Genomic DNA, 16,372 nt, shown 5'->3' on the forward strand with positions numbered 1-16,372 from the left:
GAGTGGTTTGGACTCCTCGATCGAGCTGTTCAATTTCCTATTTACTCGATCGAGTAAGATTTTCACTCGATCGAGTCCTTTATTCATATGTTTTCCTCGATCGACCTCTAGAAACTAGTCGATCGAGTATTTTCTTCGTTAACAACTCGTTTTCATCAACAGTAACCTATTCATCAGCAGTAATACTCTTCCTTGGGTCTGAATTCAACAGCTCGGGTCCCTCATATAAACGATCGCTTCTCAGATTTATTAAATTCACCGTCTCATGTGGATTCTTATCGGCTTGTGACGGCAAATGACTCTGCTTCCTCGTGGACTGGTTCGCAGCTAACTGGGCCACTTGGGTTTCAAGTGACTTAATAGATGCGTCTTTTTGTTGGTCACTTAGCTGCCACTGCTTTGTTAAAGACTGCAACATCGTCTTCAACTCAGATAGCTCACTTACCCCACCTGAAGATGATGCATCTTGATTGGGAGGAGGAAAGGAAGGAGGCTTTTGAAAGCCTTGTTGAACCTTATGAGGAGGGACATATGGCTGCTGCTGCTGCTGCGATGGAGGAGTAGGATTGAGCACATTTTGACTTGTCCACCTCAAATTGGGATGGATAGCCCCTTGGTTGTTATAATAAGAACCTCCTCCTTGCCTATATTGTTGAAAAGTAAGGACTTTTTCTTTATCCGTAAAACAGTCAATAGCAGTATGACCGTCATTGCTTCCACACCTCTCACATGTGACGGTGTCCTGTCTAGTCAACAGATGAACCGTCTGTTGATCTGCAGCATGTTGCAGTTCTAATCTATCAAACCGGGCATTCATGGCTTCCAACTGAGCCACAACTGCCTTGTCAACCGCGTGAACTATTCGTATACCATCTCGTAGGTTCCCATATTCAGCACAATGGGTCGCCGTCTCCTCAATAATGGCCCATCCCTTATTATCATCAGTATTCTTTTGAAATCTTCCGTTGGATGAGGCGTCAAGTATAGCTCTGTAGTCATCGTACAACCCATTGTAGAACTGATTGGATAGAAACCACGGATCAAAACCATGGTGAGGAAAAGACCTCACCAACCTCTTGAACCGACACCAAGCTTCATAGAAAGTCTCATCAGGTGCCTGCTTGAAACTAGTAATCTTTGCCCTCAGCTGATTAGTGCGCTGCGGAGGGAAATACCTTTTATAGAAAGCAAGCGCGAGAGTCTCCCAATTCGTTATACCCGCGGCCGTGCGGTCCAAGTCAGTCAGCCACTCCCTGGCTGAGTCAGTCAAAGAAAAAGGAAACAACACCTCCTTAATCTTGTCTTGAATTACCCCCTTTGTGGCGGGAATAGTAGAGCAATAATCCGTAAAGGCCTCCATATGCTTCCTCGGGTCTTCACCTGCCACACCTCTAAAGAGATTTCTCTCCACCAGATTGATATAAGATGGACGGATGTCAAAAGTATTACCATCCTGAGTCTAGAGGTTGAAACCCTTAGGAATAGATGATGCTTTAGGCTCCGAATGACTTGCAATATTCGGCATCTTTACTGGTTGGTTTACAGAACTGAGATTATCTTCTACTAAAGATTGATCTTCTGTAAATAGGAAATGTTGCAGCTCGGGTTCGAAAGTACTCAAGTCTTCCTTTCGTGATTCTCTTTGCAGACGGAGTCTATGCCTAAACAGTCGCTCTGGCTCAGAATCAGCTGAAACTAACTCCGATCTGTTCGACCTGGGCATACACAACACTGAAAAAGATAAATGATAACTGTCTCAAGGAATAAAAATTCCCCAAGACAGATAAAAATAAACGAAACAAAAACAGATAGGGCTATTGCCTCCCCGGCAACGACACCAAAATTTGACAGGGCAGTCGTATACCTATCAAAAATAACCAACTAAACTAACTATATAGCTAGGGAAGTCAGGTCGATCTCCACAGGGAGGCAAGATATCTGCAAAAGGTCCGTCTATTTGGTCACAAATGGGGGGTTGTAATTTGGTTTCTAAACAAAATAAAGGCTTAAAGGAAAGAGTAGTAAAGAAAGTGCAGTAAAAGCAAGAAAATGTAATAAAGATGATCAATAAAAAAGGAACTTGTCGGGATTTCGGTTCACTATGGTAGCCTAATGACTCAACTGCAAATAGTTTAGATGAATTACTGCGAGACGGATATTGAAAGGTCCTTCCGGTCCACTTTCTATCCTAGATTTCCACTAACTTAACTTCCGTACTCGTCAGGGTAGTCTACTGTTCATAGCAGGTCTATTTAGTCCAATCTTCCGATCCAGGAATAAATTTAACCAGATTAAAGGGTAACTTAGAAGCGTGCACTCAACTAAGTCGGTAAATTTAGTCCAATCTTCCGATCCAGGAATAAATCTAACCTATTCACTACATCATCACATTTCTACCATAGATCCCCTAATCCCAACATGAAATAATTTAGCTACTCATACTATTGTTGTTGTCAATATCGAATATAATGAAATAACTAACAACCAACATGATATAACAATAATAAAGGTGCATAAACTAATTAGGGTAGAAATTAAAGAGAACAAAACAAGAGAATTGAAGCAAACAATAATGAAATCAAGATTAAAAGAAAAGAAGGATTACAATCGCGAGAATTCCGGCGTAAAGAACACTGGATCCGAGCAAGAATAATCCCAAAATAAAGTTACGGTGAAAGTTCTTAAGGGAGAGATTAAGAAAAGAGAGTGTAGCAGTCAAACGTAATTCAGAGATGTGTAAAACGTCATTAAAACCTAGTTATCGAAAGCTTAAATAGAAAACTAAGTCCATAAGCTAAAAATAAGTAACACGGACTAATTAAGGCCCGTGAAACATCAAACCACTCGATCGAGCAGTTTGAAACAGCTCGATCGAGGACTTCTGCAGGTAAACTACTCGATCGACCAAAATTGTTACTCGATCGAGTAACTCTGATTTCCAGCATTGTCGATCGAGTAGGATAAACAACTCGATCGACCACCTCAGCCAATAAAACCACTCGTTCGACTAATAAATGTCCTCGATCGAGTGTTCTTCCTCTGGAACAGCTCCAACTCGTAGCCGACTGCTTCGTAGACCACTCCTTCACGCATCCCAATGCAGTATCTCGCTATGAAAATCCCGTCACCTCAAAATGCATGCAAAACAGGACGAAAATGGTACGATTCTACTACTTTCACGTTCATTCCTGCAAAATAGACAAGACGAACCAAAGTAGCCATTTCGGGGCATAAAGCAATATAAACAGTACAAAAGTACATGGAAATGCGTGCAAAAATAGGCTAAAAAGACTATGCAAAATGCACGTATCATCCATTAAACAAAACACTTACCAATGACTGCAAAAATCTTCAACAGTAATAAAAAATCTTCAACAATACTCGATTAGTAGCGATAATCGATTAAACCAAAACCCTTTATAATATCTGTTGCGTTAATCGTTCAAGTACTAGCAACAATCGATTCAGTTTGGATTTATTCAATCACCAATTTACAAATTAAGATCAGGGTTTGTTTTTAATATTATTTGTTGTTTTTATTATTTAATTGATGTATTACTGTCCTAGATTTCTTTGTTTTCTAATTATAACCCTAGATCTTGTGTCTTTGTGTTTTGTTCATTATTATATTGATTCCGTATCTATAACTTGATTATATGCGCTCTTTCTTCTCAAAATCAAACATCGTGGCAAAGACATCGACGCAATCTCAAAGGACGGAAGAGGCGCTGGTGCTCCTATTTATCTCTCTGCCGTTCTCGAGTATCTCGCTGCTGAGGGTTTTTTTTTCTTTAATCTCTTCAATCTTTACTGTAGTAATTACTGTAGTAATTCATACCTGTAGCACGGTGCTTAAGTCAACTTTATATTAGTAATAAGTTTCTCTGGAGCTTCAAGTCTACAATTTGGTGCTTAAGTCAACTTTAATCATTGAATCACCTTAGCCAGCGGGCCAGTTCATTTGGTGTCCTCCAAGTAGGTGAATGTGGATGTGATAAATAGATTGACCTGATCAAAGAGGCAATACTCGTAGTCAGAGCTCGCAAAGTCATGCTACAGTTTTTAAAATTCACAAAATATGTCAGTTGTTAACATCATTTACCGGTACCTTTTACCTGACTTAGAAACCTGCTAGTATTCTCTTTTACACAAAAATAAATCCAAAAAAAGAATCATAAACTCAGTTTAACTTAAATGCAAATGCAGCGGGTATGTTCAATTCCACTCATATGCACTAAATGAAATACTGACATATAGTCTATCCAATTTATGTGTCGCCTGTCATAGTATCTTGTACCATGGGTGGACTAGCAGAGTGGCGGGTCAATGTTCTTGATATATCCCATTTATGATCGATGTCAGGTCAGTTTTGATCGCCATGCTTCAGTCTCTACATCATGTTAAGAATGGCATGAATATTGTCTCTGGGACTATGGTCAAGACACATTTTGCTAGGCCTGATTGAAGAGCTGTTTTGAGGCAAGTTACTATCAAATATACATTATTAACATGCATATTCGGTTACCGCAAGAACTTTCTAATCAAAAGAACACATTCATTGCACTCAACCCGGCTACATAATCAGGCATATTCGATTAATATTGCCATACTAATCATGGTTGTCTACTTTGCTTTTTTTTTTTCGAGTTGATTTTTGAATTCGTCCATTGTTATTCATTAGATAAACTCCAATTAATTAGTCTATCCATATATGGAATGAAACAAGCGGCAAATCCAGATTGAAGATAAGACGAATGATGACGGAGCACCATCGAAGTAAGTAATTCATTTTTTTCCTGTCGATTGATTATGATTTTATGAGATTTAAACGATTATCTTCAAATTTTTCATTATTTCTTAAACATTCTATCCTGATATGGGACAACAGCTGTGCCGTCGTAGCCATCGTCTGAGCAATAGATTGGCGATAAGTTGACTGATGAAGGAGCACTGGCGGTTGTTGGTCCTTGACCAGATTTTCCGTCAGATTGTAAGTATTCTCTTTTATTCATTGATTTCCAATTCTTGCTTTTCTTTTACTGTATTATTGTTGCTGATCTCGTGAAGCAAGTCGGGTGCTTGACAATGCGATCGAATTGATAGCACAATTGTGACACTAATGCAAATAATGCATGATGTTAATGATTCTAATGATGCATTTTTTCTAATGTATGCTGATAATAATGCATGTTAATAATGTATACTGAGAATGCTAATGATATATGTTGATGCACCTTCGATAATGAAGACAACACTAAATAATAAGGGTTATTTAATGTAAATACTCTGAACTATTGACGTCCTTCTCAAATTACTCCAAACTATAATTTAACCCACATTATACTCAACTATTACACCCCTCGTCTTTTAATAGAATTGCAATTTTTTAAACCTGAGATAGCAAGTTAATTCCATTCAAAAGTCCCATTTTTGCTTCTTTTACGTTTTTTTACGTCATTTTCATCCTCCACTACTCCTGCAGTCTTCCCTCTTTCTCCTCTTTCCTTAAATTTTCTTCCATTTTCATCTTCATTATTTGTACTGTTAATTTAAATTTCCTCCAATATCTTCTAATTATCTTTCATTAATAAAGGTTGCGTACTTCACAATAAATATGTTAATCAACATTCAAAATAAAGTAGCTAATAACAAGAAGCACTTCCTCCCATCATACAACCCTAATTTCTTCCATCATATTTACAAGATCAATCAAAAAGGGGGGAAGTGAGCAAAGCAGCAGCAACAAAGGGTGGAAAGAAGAAAGGTGCCACCTTTACAATTAATTGCACAAAATCAATTGAAGATAAGATCATGGATATTAATTACAAAATAAACCAGTTGTAAAAAACGTCATCTTTTCTATAGCCAAACCCAGGCTAAGACTCAAACCCAATGCCAAATGAAACTGTGAAAATGTGAAAAATGACAAGATTAGTAAACCCAGGTCAATACCCAAACCCAATACCCAATCATCTCTCATCAGTACCTCCGACCAATGAGTCAACGACAATAACCAAGTCAATCAGTCCAATGAGTCAACTACAACCACCTTTCAACAACTCCTCGCCCAAACCCAACCACAACCATACCGCTCATCGACAACCACCATATCACCTCCTACCACCATAGCTTAGTTTAATGAAGATTGGGAGAATAATCTTTAATGACATTTTTGGATGATAAATGATGATGGTAATGAACCATCTGAAAAGAAAGAGAAAAGGAAAGAAAATGTAATTGTAGAGAATTGGTTGATTAGTGAAATCATCGGCAAAAAAGTGAAATCATGGGCAAAGATAATTGATGATTAAATCAACACAAATTCTCATTATAGGAGAGGAGAAAACAACTCTATGAACTCTCACTTCTCTCCTTGCGTCATTCAGCAATTAACGATATTTGTTTTGTTTTTGAGGGCAATTGACGATAACTGTTGATGAGAACACAAATGATAATAATTTGGGTGAATTAATTAAATGAGGATCATTGGCGGTTTAAATGTTAAACATAGCTTGGACTATCTAAAGAGCAAAGAAAACCGGCTAAACAGGTAGCCTTTCCACTAATTCTATTAAAAGATGAGGGGTATAATAGTTGAGTATAATGCGGGTTAAATTATAGTTTAGAGTAATGTGGGAAGGACGTCAATAGTTCAGAGTATTTATATTAAATAACCCAAATAATTAATGATGCATTTGTTTTCAAAAATAGACTAGATAAATTTGTGTTACATCTCCATTATTAGTTTACTAACTCAGGCCTTGGCTTAGGCGCACCAGTGAAACTGCAAGTACTATAGTGTCTCTGATAATTGATTGTTTGGTGGTTACCGCCAAAGACATAAAGCCATGTGAGTTGTTTGCTTCGATCTCATGAGAGGTTCACGTTCCTGGAAAGAAACTCAAATTAAATTCATTCTTGCAGTCCAAAATTTGTTTACATGCTAAGGCGTAGAGCTTTATTTTTAAGAGTAATTGATTGTTCTATGGATGCAGATATCTTTGAACTTTGAACTGCTCTATACTTTTTACAGCTTCAGTACTTGAATATTGTTTAGTTATTAAAAAATATGGGGTCGTGAACCATAAAATATTTTCTTGTATCCATTTTCTTGTTGCGGGGTTTTTCTATCTTCTGCAAGTTATAAGATGCAAAATAACTGTTGTTTTTATAGTATGAAACCCAAGAGTTTGAGCAAATTAACCTCATTTGTAGTTCGAATTATCAGAAGGTGGCGAAATGCCTTTTGAAATGTCCCTTGTTCAGTGTCCATTCGATGTCCACGCTGAGTAGTAAAAAAGCTGTTAGGTCTATTATATAATCTAATGCTTTAGATTTTGCTTAAGCTGCGTTTAGTGATAATTTTTTTTATCACGCTCGAGAAGGATACAATGGATTCCTCCTAATTCAGTCCCGCATTTATTATCAATTTTATTTAGTGATAATTTTTTCGTCTAACAAATTGTTCAGTGATAATTTGTTTCCTTTTTTCCAGTTTGAATGACAGGGCTACTTTGGTACTATTGCTATTGTGGTACTATTGCTGCTAACGGAAATTGTTGGTTTTGTTTCAAAGTTTCCGATTCATCAATTATGGGATATCAGGTGACAACAAATCAAATAATTCTCTCTTCGTTGGATTTTTTTTTGTTTTTGATCAATTTAGTCATTCTCATTTAATGTCTATATATTCATGATTAGTCGTTTTATTCACTTGTACTCTGCTGGATGTTAGGTTGGAAAGACAAATCCTACAATTCATATCTAGGACGTTGGTAAATAGTTTTTCTACAATAGGACAATATACTATACATGGCCAGTACACAGCTATGCTTAATTTTTTTACTTCTCTGTTTTATTTGATAGGGGGTTTATTACTTGTGTCATCTATTGTTATTTTCATGTATGGAGCTGGATTGATGTGGGATCATTTCTAGAGCTACTCTATCAGATTTTAGCTTCTATTATGTTCTGATGAGTTTCGTTTCAGATGAGCCACCCAACCTAACCTATTCTGTCAGATCAGGTCACAAATACCAAAACATTATTCACAAAGTCTTCATCTTTACGATTCAAACCTTCAACTCTAATCTTCATAACATTAATCCCATATCCAAAACCAAATCCAACATCCAAATTTCAGATCTTTTCCACTTTTACTTCATCAATGTTCCCCTCTTTTTAGTTGACTATCAATTCAATTTTTGTACTAAAACCCTAATTTTTTTCTACAGTTTAATTTGATTTATTGATTTATTGAGCTCTTAGTCTCAATTTCAGTTTAATTTAGAGGTGGATTTACCTGGGTTTTGTCTATTGATTGCTTAATTTTAGTGAGTTGGAAGAACTTTTCATTATTATTACTTCTAATTTGAGTAATTGCAATTTATTTTGTTGTAATATGTTGGTGAAATAATTAGAGATTTAGATTAAGCAATGTTTGTATAGTCCATGGCTTTGAGCAAGAAATCATCAAGGAAAGTTGGTGGTTTTGGTAGAATTTATGCTTGGTTTTGGAGTTTTGATTATATTAGTAATATGGTCTATATCTCTAACTAGAACTGATGAGCAAATTCATGAGGGTATACATTCAGTTTCTTTGCATAATGCTGTCAAAATCCGCCTCCCTGAACAAAATGAGCTATCTAGGTTGTTAGAGGGTCGAAATCATTTGTGGGATCATTTGTAGAGCTATTCTGTCCATTTGCTGTACTTACCTAACCCTTATGAATCAATGTTGAATCACCAGGCCATCTAATGATGCCAAGGCTAACAAGTGTAATATCATGTTTGTCACTGTCAGCTGGCTTAGGGGACCAACCTGTGAGACTCCCACTGTAACATTGTAGCAATATCAGTAGATAAGTTAGCTTTAGTGTCAGTTGTCCGATAAATGAAATTAATTTTGACAACTCATTCGACAGCTCTAACTAGAGCAATAGTAGCATCATAAACCCAAAATCCATAAACATTTAGTGTTGCTTCCGATCCATTCCTGCTGGAATTTTGATTTCCATGTGACAATAAAATCTTGGAGCTAATCAAATATATTCATGTAGATTATTGCTTTATGTTATTCCTGACTTCAGTGTATATGTACTAATCAAATATATTCATATAAATTATATTTTGTTTACCTATTATAGGTTTCAGATTCGTCAGATGGTGAAGATGCGCCTTCATATGTTGATTGAAGCCCCTTTGTATTGACATTGCGCCTACATGAATGAAGCCCCTACGTCGTTCAAACTACTAAGTGTCCTTGTTGGCTAGTTTTTTTTTTGGTAAAAAGGTAAGCTTATATTAATAAGATAACCAAGATACAAGCGTTCATAGTTCAACTAGCTAACAAAGCTATCTCTCTGCTCAACAATTTTAACTCCCAAACTATAAGGAGAATCGCACACACTACATAACAAAGAAACTAATTTTATCGAATCTAGCAATAAGGAACTCTGGACGTAAAAGGATGTTCTCTGTTCTGCAATGATTCCTGCTCCACCAGATGGAATATATGAGAGCTAGCAGCAGAATTGCAGCTTGATATTGGATCTTCTGTGAAGGAAATCTCTGTCTGGTCCACCAATCAAACCAGTCCTGACTAGGTAGATGGCACCCCAGTCTAGAGGACAAGATTTGAAGGCATCTCTTACTATATTCACACGCAATAAACAGATGGGCGTGTGTCTCAGGTGTAACACCCCCGCACACCAGGATGCCTTACCAAGGACAATTCCAGTGTAAGACGGTGTCACCATCTCGGTTTCCCGAGGGAGTAGATCAAATTAGACAACAAAAGAACAATCTTATATTATTAATATGTCTTATACAATACAACTCAATACAACGTCTTTAAAATAAAGGTACAACCATAACACTCATGACACTGCCTCTCTAGAACGGTAGCGTGATGACTCGATCCCTCCAATCCTAGCAGCCAAAATCAACACAACCTGCTAAGCCAACTGCTCACCATCCCCGAATGGATCACCGCAGGTTTTACAAACAACAACAACGGGGTCAGTACTGACTAATCAAATGTAAGACAGAATAACAACGTAAACAACTGATCATCCTCTATCCCAGTCTCACGACCTCAAGACAAGAATCGACTACACCCCGAAGGGTGTAGCCCTGCCGCAGATTACCCATCGCAACAGGTAATCTCGCCGCCGATGGGTGACCGCAGCCCATCCCACCTAGTCCAGCTCATCAACGAGCGACTAACAATCCGTGTCCCTTAATGTGCACATCCCCTCCCGTGGCGGGTTCCACGGAGGGCGAACTAGGGTGTGAAGTCACTCCCGCAAGTGACTCCACCACCATCACAACACACACAAACCTCACAACCTGCCACAACACCACAACCGTCACAACACCGCCACAACACCACCGTCACCACTACACCAATACTACGATGATCAGCAGATAACAATCATACACAGTACAATCACAATCTAAAATCAATTAACAGTAAACTGAGTAGGGAAACCCTACCTCATCGCAAAGCATGTAAGACTTCCATTTCCAGCCACGCACGACTCCAATAAGCATCCTAACAATGATAACCATCTCCTATTACATAACTATACTCAAAGAATCACTCAAAAGAACACCAGGCAGGAACTTACCTAACCTTACACATCGGCGGTGACATAGACGACCACCACACACGTCATTCTTCCCCAGCGAATCCCGTCCTTCCCATGGTGGAGGTTTAGGCTAAGGCATTAGAGTGTGAAGATATGGGGTGATAGGAGAGAGAGATAGGCTAGGGTTAGAGAAAGAGAAACTGTCGAGGAAATGAGAAAATGAAATGAATCTCGCGAACTTGCGTTTATATTAACGTGTCGACAGCAGCCATACTCGGTCGAGTACGGGAGTACTCGGCCGAGTAGGCTCTACTCGGTCGAGTATGGGTGATACTCGGCCGAGTAGCCTCAGCTAGGTCGAGTAAATAATCCTATAAAACTCATGTTACAAGCCTGATCCCTCATCCATTCATCCTTAAGGTCTGTTTTGTCAACAAGATCGGTCAACAACGTTCTTAAATATCCTGGGTGTTACAATCTTCCCCCCTTAAAAAGAACTTCGTCCCCGAAGTTCAGCCCACACGACACTCTCCTCAGGTTTACGTACCGTGACATTAACCACCCACACCAAGGTGCACAAATTCACACCATCCTGACATTACCATCATACCACCTTACTCAAACAACAATCGCCTATCACAGCTACTCCTCCAAACAATACTAATCACCAACTTTCACATACTCTTACGGAAATTAATGAATTCACATGCATTCTTTTGCCAAACACGACACAACTACTATCGACCATAAGAACACAAATGCGAAGCAATACTCAAAACAGCACTCAACCATACAAATATACAAGTATACAAATGCAAAACCATACACAATTGCGAACCACCACATTCCGTACACCTATACCAATTATCATAAATTGAATTAAGACACCCGTGCACAGTATAATCTTCATATTACTTGAATACAACATGGATACAGCTTAAAGGAAATATAATTGTAATTCCGAATGCGAACATGCCTAACATACATGTGATTCCCAATATCATAGGTATAATTAAATACATATAATTAAATACATATTTCACATAATTAAATACTTAGTTCCGCGACATTACTCTTCCCCTCTTAAAGGAACTTCGTCCCCGAAGTTCACCACTAGCCACTTCCCGTGCCCAAAGCCAATACGTACCTCATGACGGTGACATTACTCATAGACTCTTGTAGCACAACTTACTTTATGACATTACACACTTGTGGCTTATAAAGACAAAATATTTCAGCAACTAAGTAGTGTATAAAAATTAAAATATGGAATTAATGAGAAATAACAGTCTTCTGCGTAACTCGTTGAGGCAATTAGCACTGTAATCAAACATATGTACGTATAAAACTTGTTACAGTTGCCACGCTGTATGAATATGGTGTTACCTTTCATATAATTTAGTGATTCAGGTATTCCTCCCCTAAACAATTTAATTTTCTGGTAACCAACCAATGTTATACAACGAAACATTCACCAATTCATAGCTTATTCCAACAATCACGTATCCGTGATACGATCATAATCCATCTGTAGAACATCTTATAGTATAAAATAGCAAAATAAGGTACTAACAACTCTTTCATACAATTATCACATAACTTATGTAATTCACCTAGCTATTTCCCATCAGTTCTCTGTTTCAGCAATATTCGGCCGAGTATGAAAGGCTACTCGGTCGAGTAAGCTCTTCTCGGTCGAGTATATCTGTATACTCGGCCGAGTAAGCTCTACTCGGTCGAGTAGTAACTATGCTCGGCCGAGTTATGGCAGCCAGAGAGCGTTTTGACGACATTACCTAGAGCATTCATAATCAACCTGCATCAAATTTTTCCCAGTAATATTAAACACAACTAATTCCTAACATAAACGTCATTCAACACGTCTCCATACGAGAAATTAAGTAAGCAACGGCCTTATGGCCGAGTACAGTCATCCAGCAATAGATAATAAATCCCGAAAGCAATATCCAAAATAAAAGTACTAAACCCAACACAACGAAACAAATCCATCACAACCAAATAAATCCAACATCAAAGAAATCAAACCAAATAGTCTAATAACACACGATCAATAACGGGGACCCTCCTCCATGTCATCATCACCACCTGCGCCAGAAGTACCTGCACCTGAACTCCCTGCTCCTGGAAAGCTTGCTGCTGCTGCTGAGTAGTCCCCTCCTAATCGATCGCGAGTTGGCTCCCCACGGTCCCGCGAGGTAGCCAAACTCGGTCTCCTCCGGAGGTCTCCGAGAACTCGGGTCAACTCCATATTGTGAAATACTCCCGTATCACCCCGGTCCCCTCCACTGCATGTGTGCTAACTGTGTCCCTATGCCCTGGTTAAGGGTTATGTCATGCAGGTTGCGGAGCACCAAAGTAGAGGAGATCCGCTCAGCCAGTTCATGCGGCTGCATCCTGGGATCATGCACTGTGGGGTAGGGCGAATACTGGTAAGGGTAGCAAGGATAGGAGTCAGGAGTAGAGTAAGAGGGCTCGGGTACAACCGGTCCGCCCTAGATCGCCTCACTCCATGGCGTTCCCTAGGTGGGGAGGTGCACGACACGCCCCTCGAGGCACGGTGACCAGAAGCTCGGGTAAGTCTAAGAGAATCCGCGGGTCAATGAGGTGGGGACGGGGCTCGGTCTCAGGAATGGCACAAGTCTCCCACTCGGCCAAATGATCAACAACGGGGAGATGAGCGGGTCGGAAGCACCATCCACATAGTTCCCCTCACCCTCCAGGCATACGACCCATCATCCATCTTCCTCAACCATCGGTTCTGACGCCAGTACTGAGCGTCCATGGTAGGCACAATCTCTACATACTCATTCCCCTCAGGAGGTGGGGCCTCAAAACCTGTCAGGCGCTGAGCTAGGCGGGTCACTATGGCCCCGCAGGCAATGTGTCGGGTCTCGGACTGTGCCATGCGCTCAAGACTAGAGCACACTACACTAGGGGCACTGTAGTAGAATGGTTTCTGACGGTGTAGGTTGAGGTAAGACATAAGTAACATGACCTCGTGAGAATTAAGCTTGCTCACATCATCTCTCGAGTATAACAAACAGGTCATCATCCTCAGAAACATACGAAGGGAAACGTGCTGAACATCATTAATATGCATGGCACTGGCACTAGGGGCAGGTCTGCCAGTCAAATATGGAAGGTAAAGGGGTGCACCACTATTCTTGGCCACATCACTAAGGTAATCATCCTCCTCTGCCTCTAAACCCAAATGGTCAGCCAACTCGTCTAGGGTAAGCTCATGATCTTCATTCATGAGACGAAAAGAGACAGTCTTTCCCTTCTTATCATAAACAAAAGAGCTTAAAAACTCTAAGGTCAAGTGGGGGTAGGATTTCTTTCTCAGATGATACAACCCTTCCATGCCCAAAATCTTGAAAATATGAAATATGTCCTCCTTGATCCCCAAAGTCTCAAGGATACCAGGGTTAACACAGCGGGTGGGGCGAAAAGGACGACGCATAAGAGCCACAAAAGCCTTACGATGATTAAAATTAGAGAAAATTACCGATGGATGTGCCTCCACCGGCGGAACCACAGGTTCACTGCTTGATTGACCAGTCTCAAGCTGAACATTAGCACGAGTTCTTTTGTTGGGTAAACCTCTGGTTTTCACCATACTGCAAGAGAACAATCTTTAACAAGGGTTTGACACAAAAATTCTTAACGGAAAAGACGGACTGTTTTCAATTGTATATCGATTTTAGAACGATCTTTTTAAGACAAACTATCAGAAAATCACCAATTACCTTACAATTCATATGGTTCCAAGCTTTAAATTGTTTCAAATTAAGGAATAATCATCAACAACCAAGAGAGTTTCGTTTTTGGTAACCCTAGAATTCAGAAATTGAATTTTAACCCATGAAATTAATCAATCAAAGCATACACAAAATCTACATACAGTTGAATCCTAGAATCACAAGCTAAAGACTACAATTTCAGTTGTTTTATAAAGAATTTCGAAATCTAGTATGATATTATACCATAACTTTGAAAACAAATAAGAAAATTGAGTTTAAATCTTACCTTAGACTAGTTTGAGGCAAGCAAGAACAAGTAGAACACCAAAGTTTTACCCAAAAGCTTGAGGAAGGAAGGATATTGAGTTTTTAGAGAGAAGGAAAAGGAAAGGTGGGAGGCGGAAATAAGAGAGAAAGGAACGAAAATAGGGTTTTTGTATAACCCGCATAAGTCCTGCTACAGCAATACTCGGTCGAGTATTGGGAATACTCGGCCGAGTGTCGACTACTCGGTCGAGTATTTAGGATACTCGTCCGAGTGTACACTACTCGGTCGAGTACCTTTCTTACTCGATCGAGTTTTGAAGAACAGAAGCGATTATTATTTTCACAAAACGGACACTCGGTTGTGTAGCTTGATACTCGGCCGAGTATGGTCTACTCGGTCGAGTACACTCACCTACTCGGTCGAGTTTTCCGAAAACGAAGAAGAAGTCGTAACTTTTCACTGTTCCTGCAAAATTAAATAATATCGTTCGGAGTTCCGTGCATCCGGCTCGTCACTATTAAAGCTGATTTCTACCACATAAACACATAACAACATCACATCCATCATCGGAACAATCATCACTCCTACCTTCATTCCTCACTTTGCCATGAAACTATTATATTCTATCCTTATAGCATACTCAACAATCTAACTACAGTACCTGCAAGGCTTAACTCTTATGTCACATCATCTCTAATTCCGCTAAACACCAGACATACACCTTAATCACATTTGCAACGTAGCAATTCAACACACAACACATTCATCGTGAAACAAATTGGTTAACTTATCACCGGTCGCACATTGCAACAATTCCATCGCTCACTCCAACTTTTCCACACATACATCAAAACACATATCACCCTAATAATAGATACACACAACAATCATCACCAAGCAATCAACGACTCTCACTAGCTACCCTTTTCCCCGTGTCTGGCTTAAGTCCGATGGGGCCATGATTTTGAAATGAGGGCGCCTACTCACCCAAAATCTAGCATCGGCTGGGGCTCCCAACGTACATACACCAGGTTCATTTTAATTGACACCCTATATTCATTAGATTCATTGGTTCAGGTTCCAAAATCGTCGGCTCTGATACCACTTTGTAACACCCCCGCACACCAGGATGCCTTACCAAGGACCATTCCAGTGTAAGACGGTGTCACCATCTCGGTTTCCCGAGGGAGTAGATCAAATTAGACAACAAAAGAACAATCTTATATTATTAATATCTCTTATACAATACAACTCAATACAACGTCTTTAAAATAAAGGTACAACCATAACACTCATGACACTGCCTCTCTAGAACGGTAGCGTGATGACTCGATCCCTCCAATCCTAGCAGCCACAATCAACACAACATGCTAAGCCAACTGCTCACCATCCCCGAATGGATCACCGCAGGTTTTACAAACAACAACAACGGGGTCAGTACTGACTAATCAAATGTAAGACAGAATAACAACGTAAACAACTGATCATCCTCTATCCCAGTCTCACGACCTCGCACAGTAACCGACTACACCCCGAAGGGTGTAGCCCTGCCAGATTACCCATCGCAACAGGTAATCCTCGCCGCCTGTGGGTGACCGCAGCCCATCCCACCTAGTCCAGCTCATCAACGAGCGACTAACAATCCGTGTCCCTTAATGTGCACATCCCCTCCCGTGGCGGGTTCCACGGAGGGCGAACTAGGGTGTGAAGTCACTCCCGCAAGTGACTCCACCACCATCACAACACAC

At 39.8% G+C, this 16,372-nt stretch overlaps 1 non-coding gene across 1 annotated transcript; it reads left to right on the forward strand.

Annotated features, from left to right (window-relative positions):
- The first annotated feature begins 1,043 nt into the window (after positions 1-1,043).
- Positions 1,044-1,149, forward strand: LOC141658193 (small nucleolar RNA R71). The gene has a single exon (XR_012549094.1). It is a non-coding gene; the product is annotated as a small nucleolar RNA R71 (small nucleolar RNA).
- Positions 1,150-16,372: the final 15,223 nt, after the last annotated feature.

Source organism: Silene latifolia, chromosome 5 (assembly GCF_048544455.1).
Source record: "Silene latifolia isolate original U9 population chromosome 5, ASM4854445v1, whole genome shotgun sequence".
Classification (NCBI taxonomy): Eukaryota; Viridiplantae; Streptophyta; class Magnoliopsida; order Caryophyllales; family Caryophyllaceae; genus Silene; species Silene latifolia.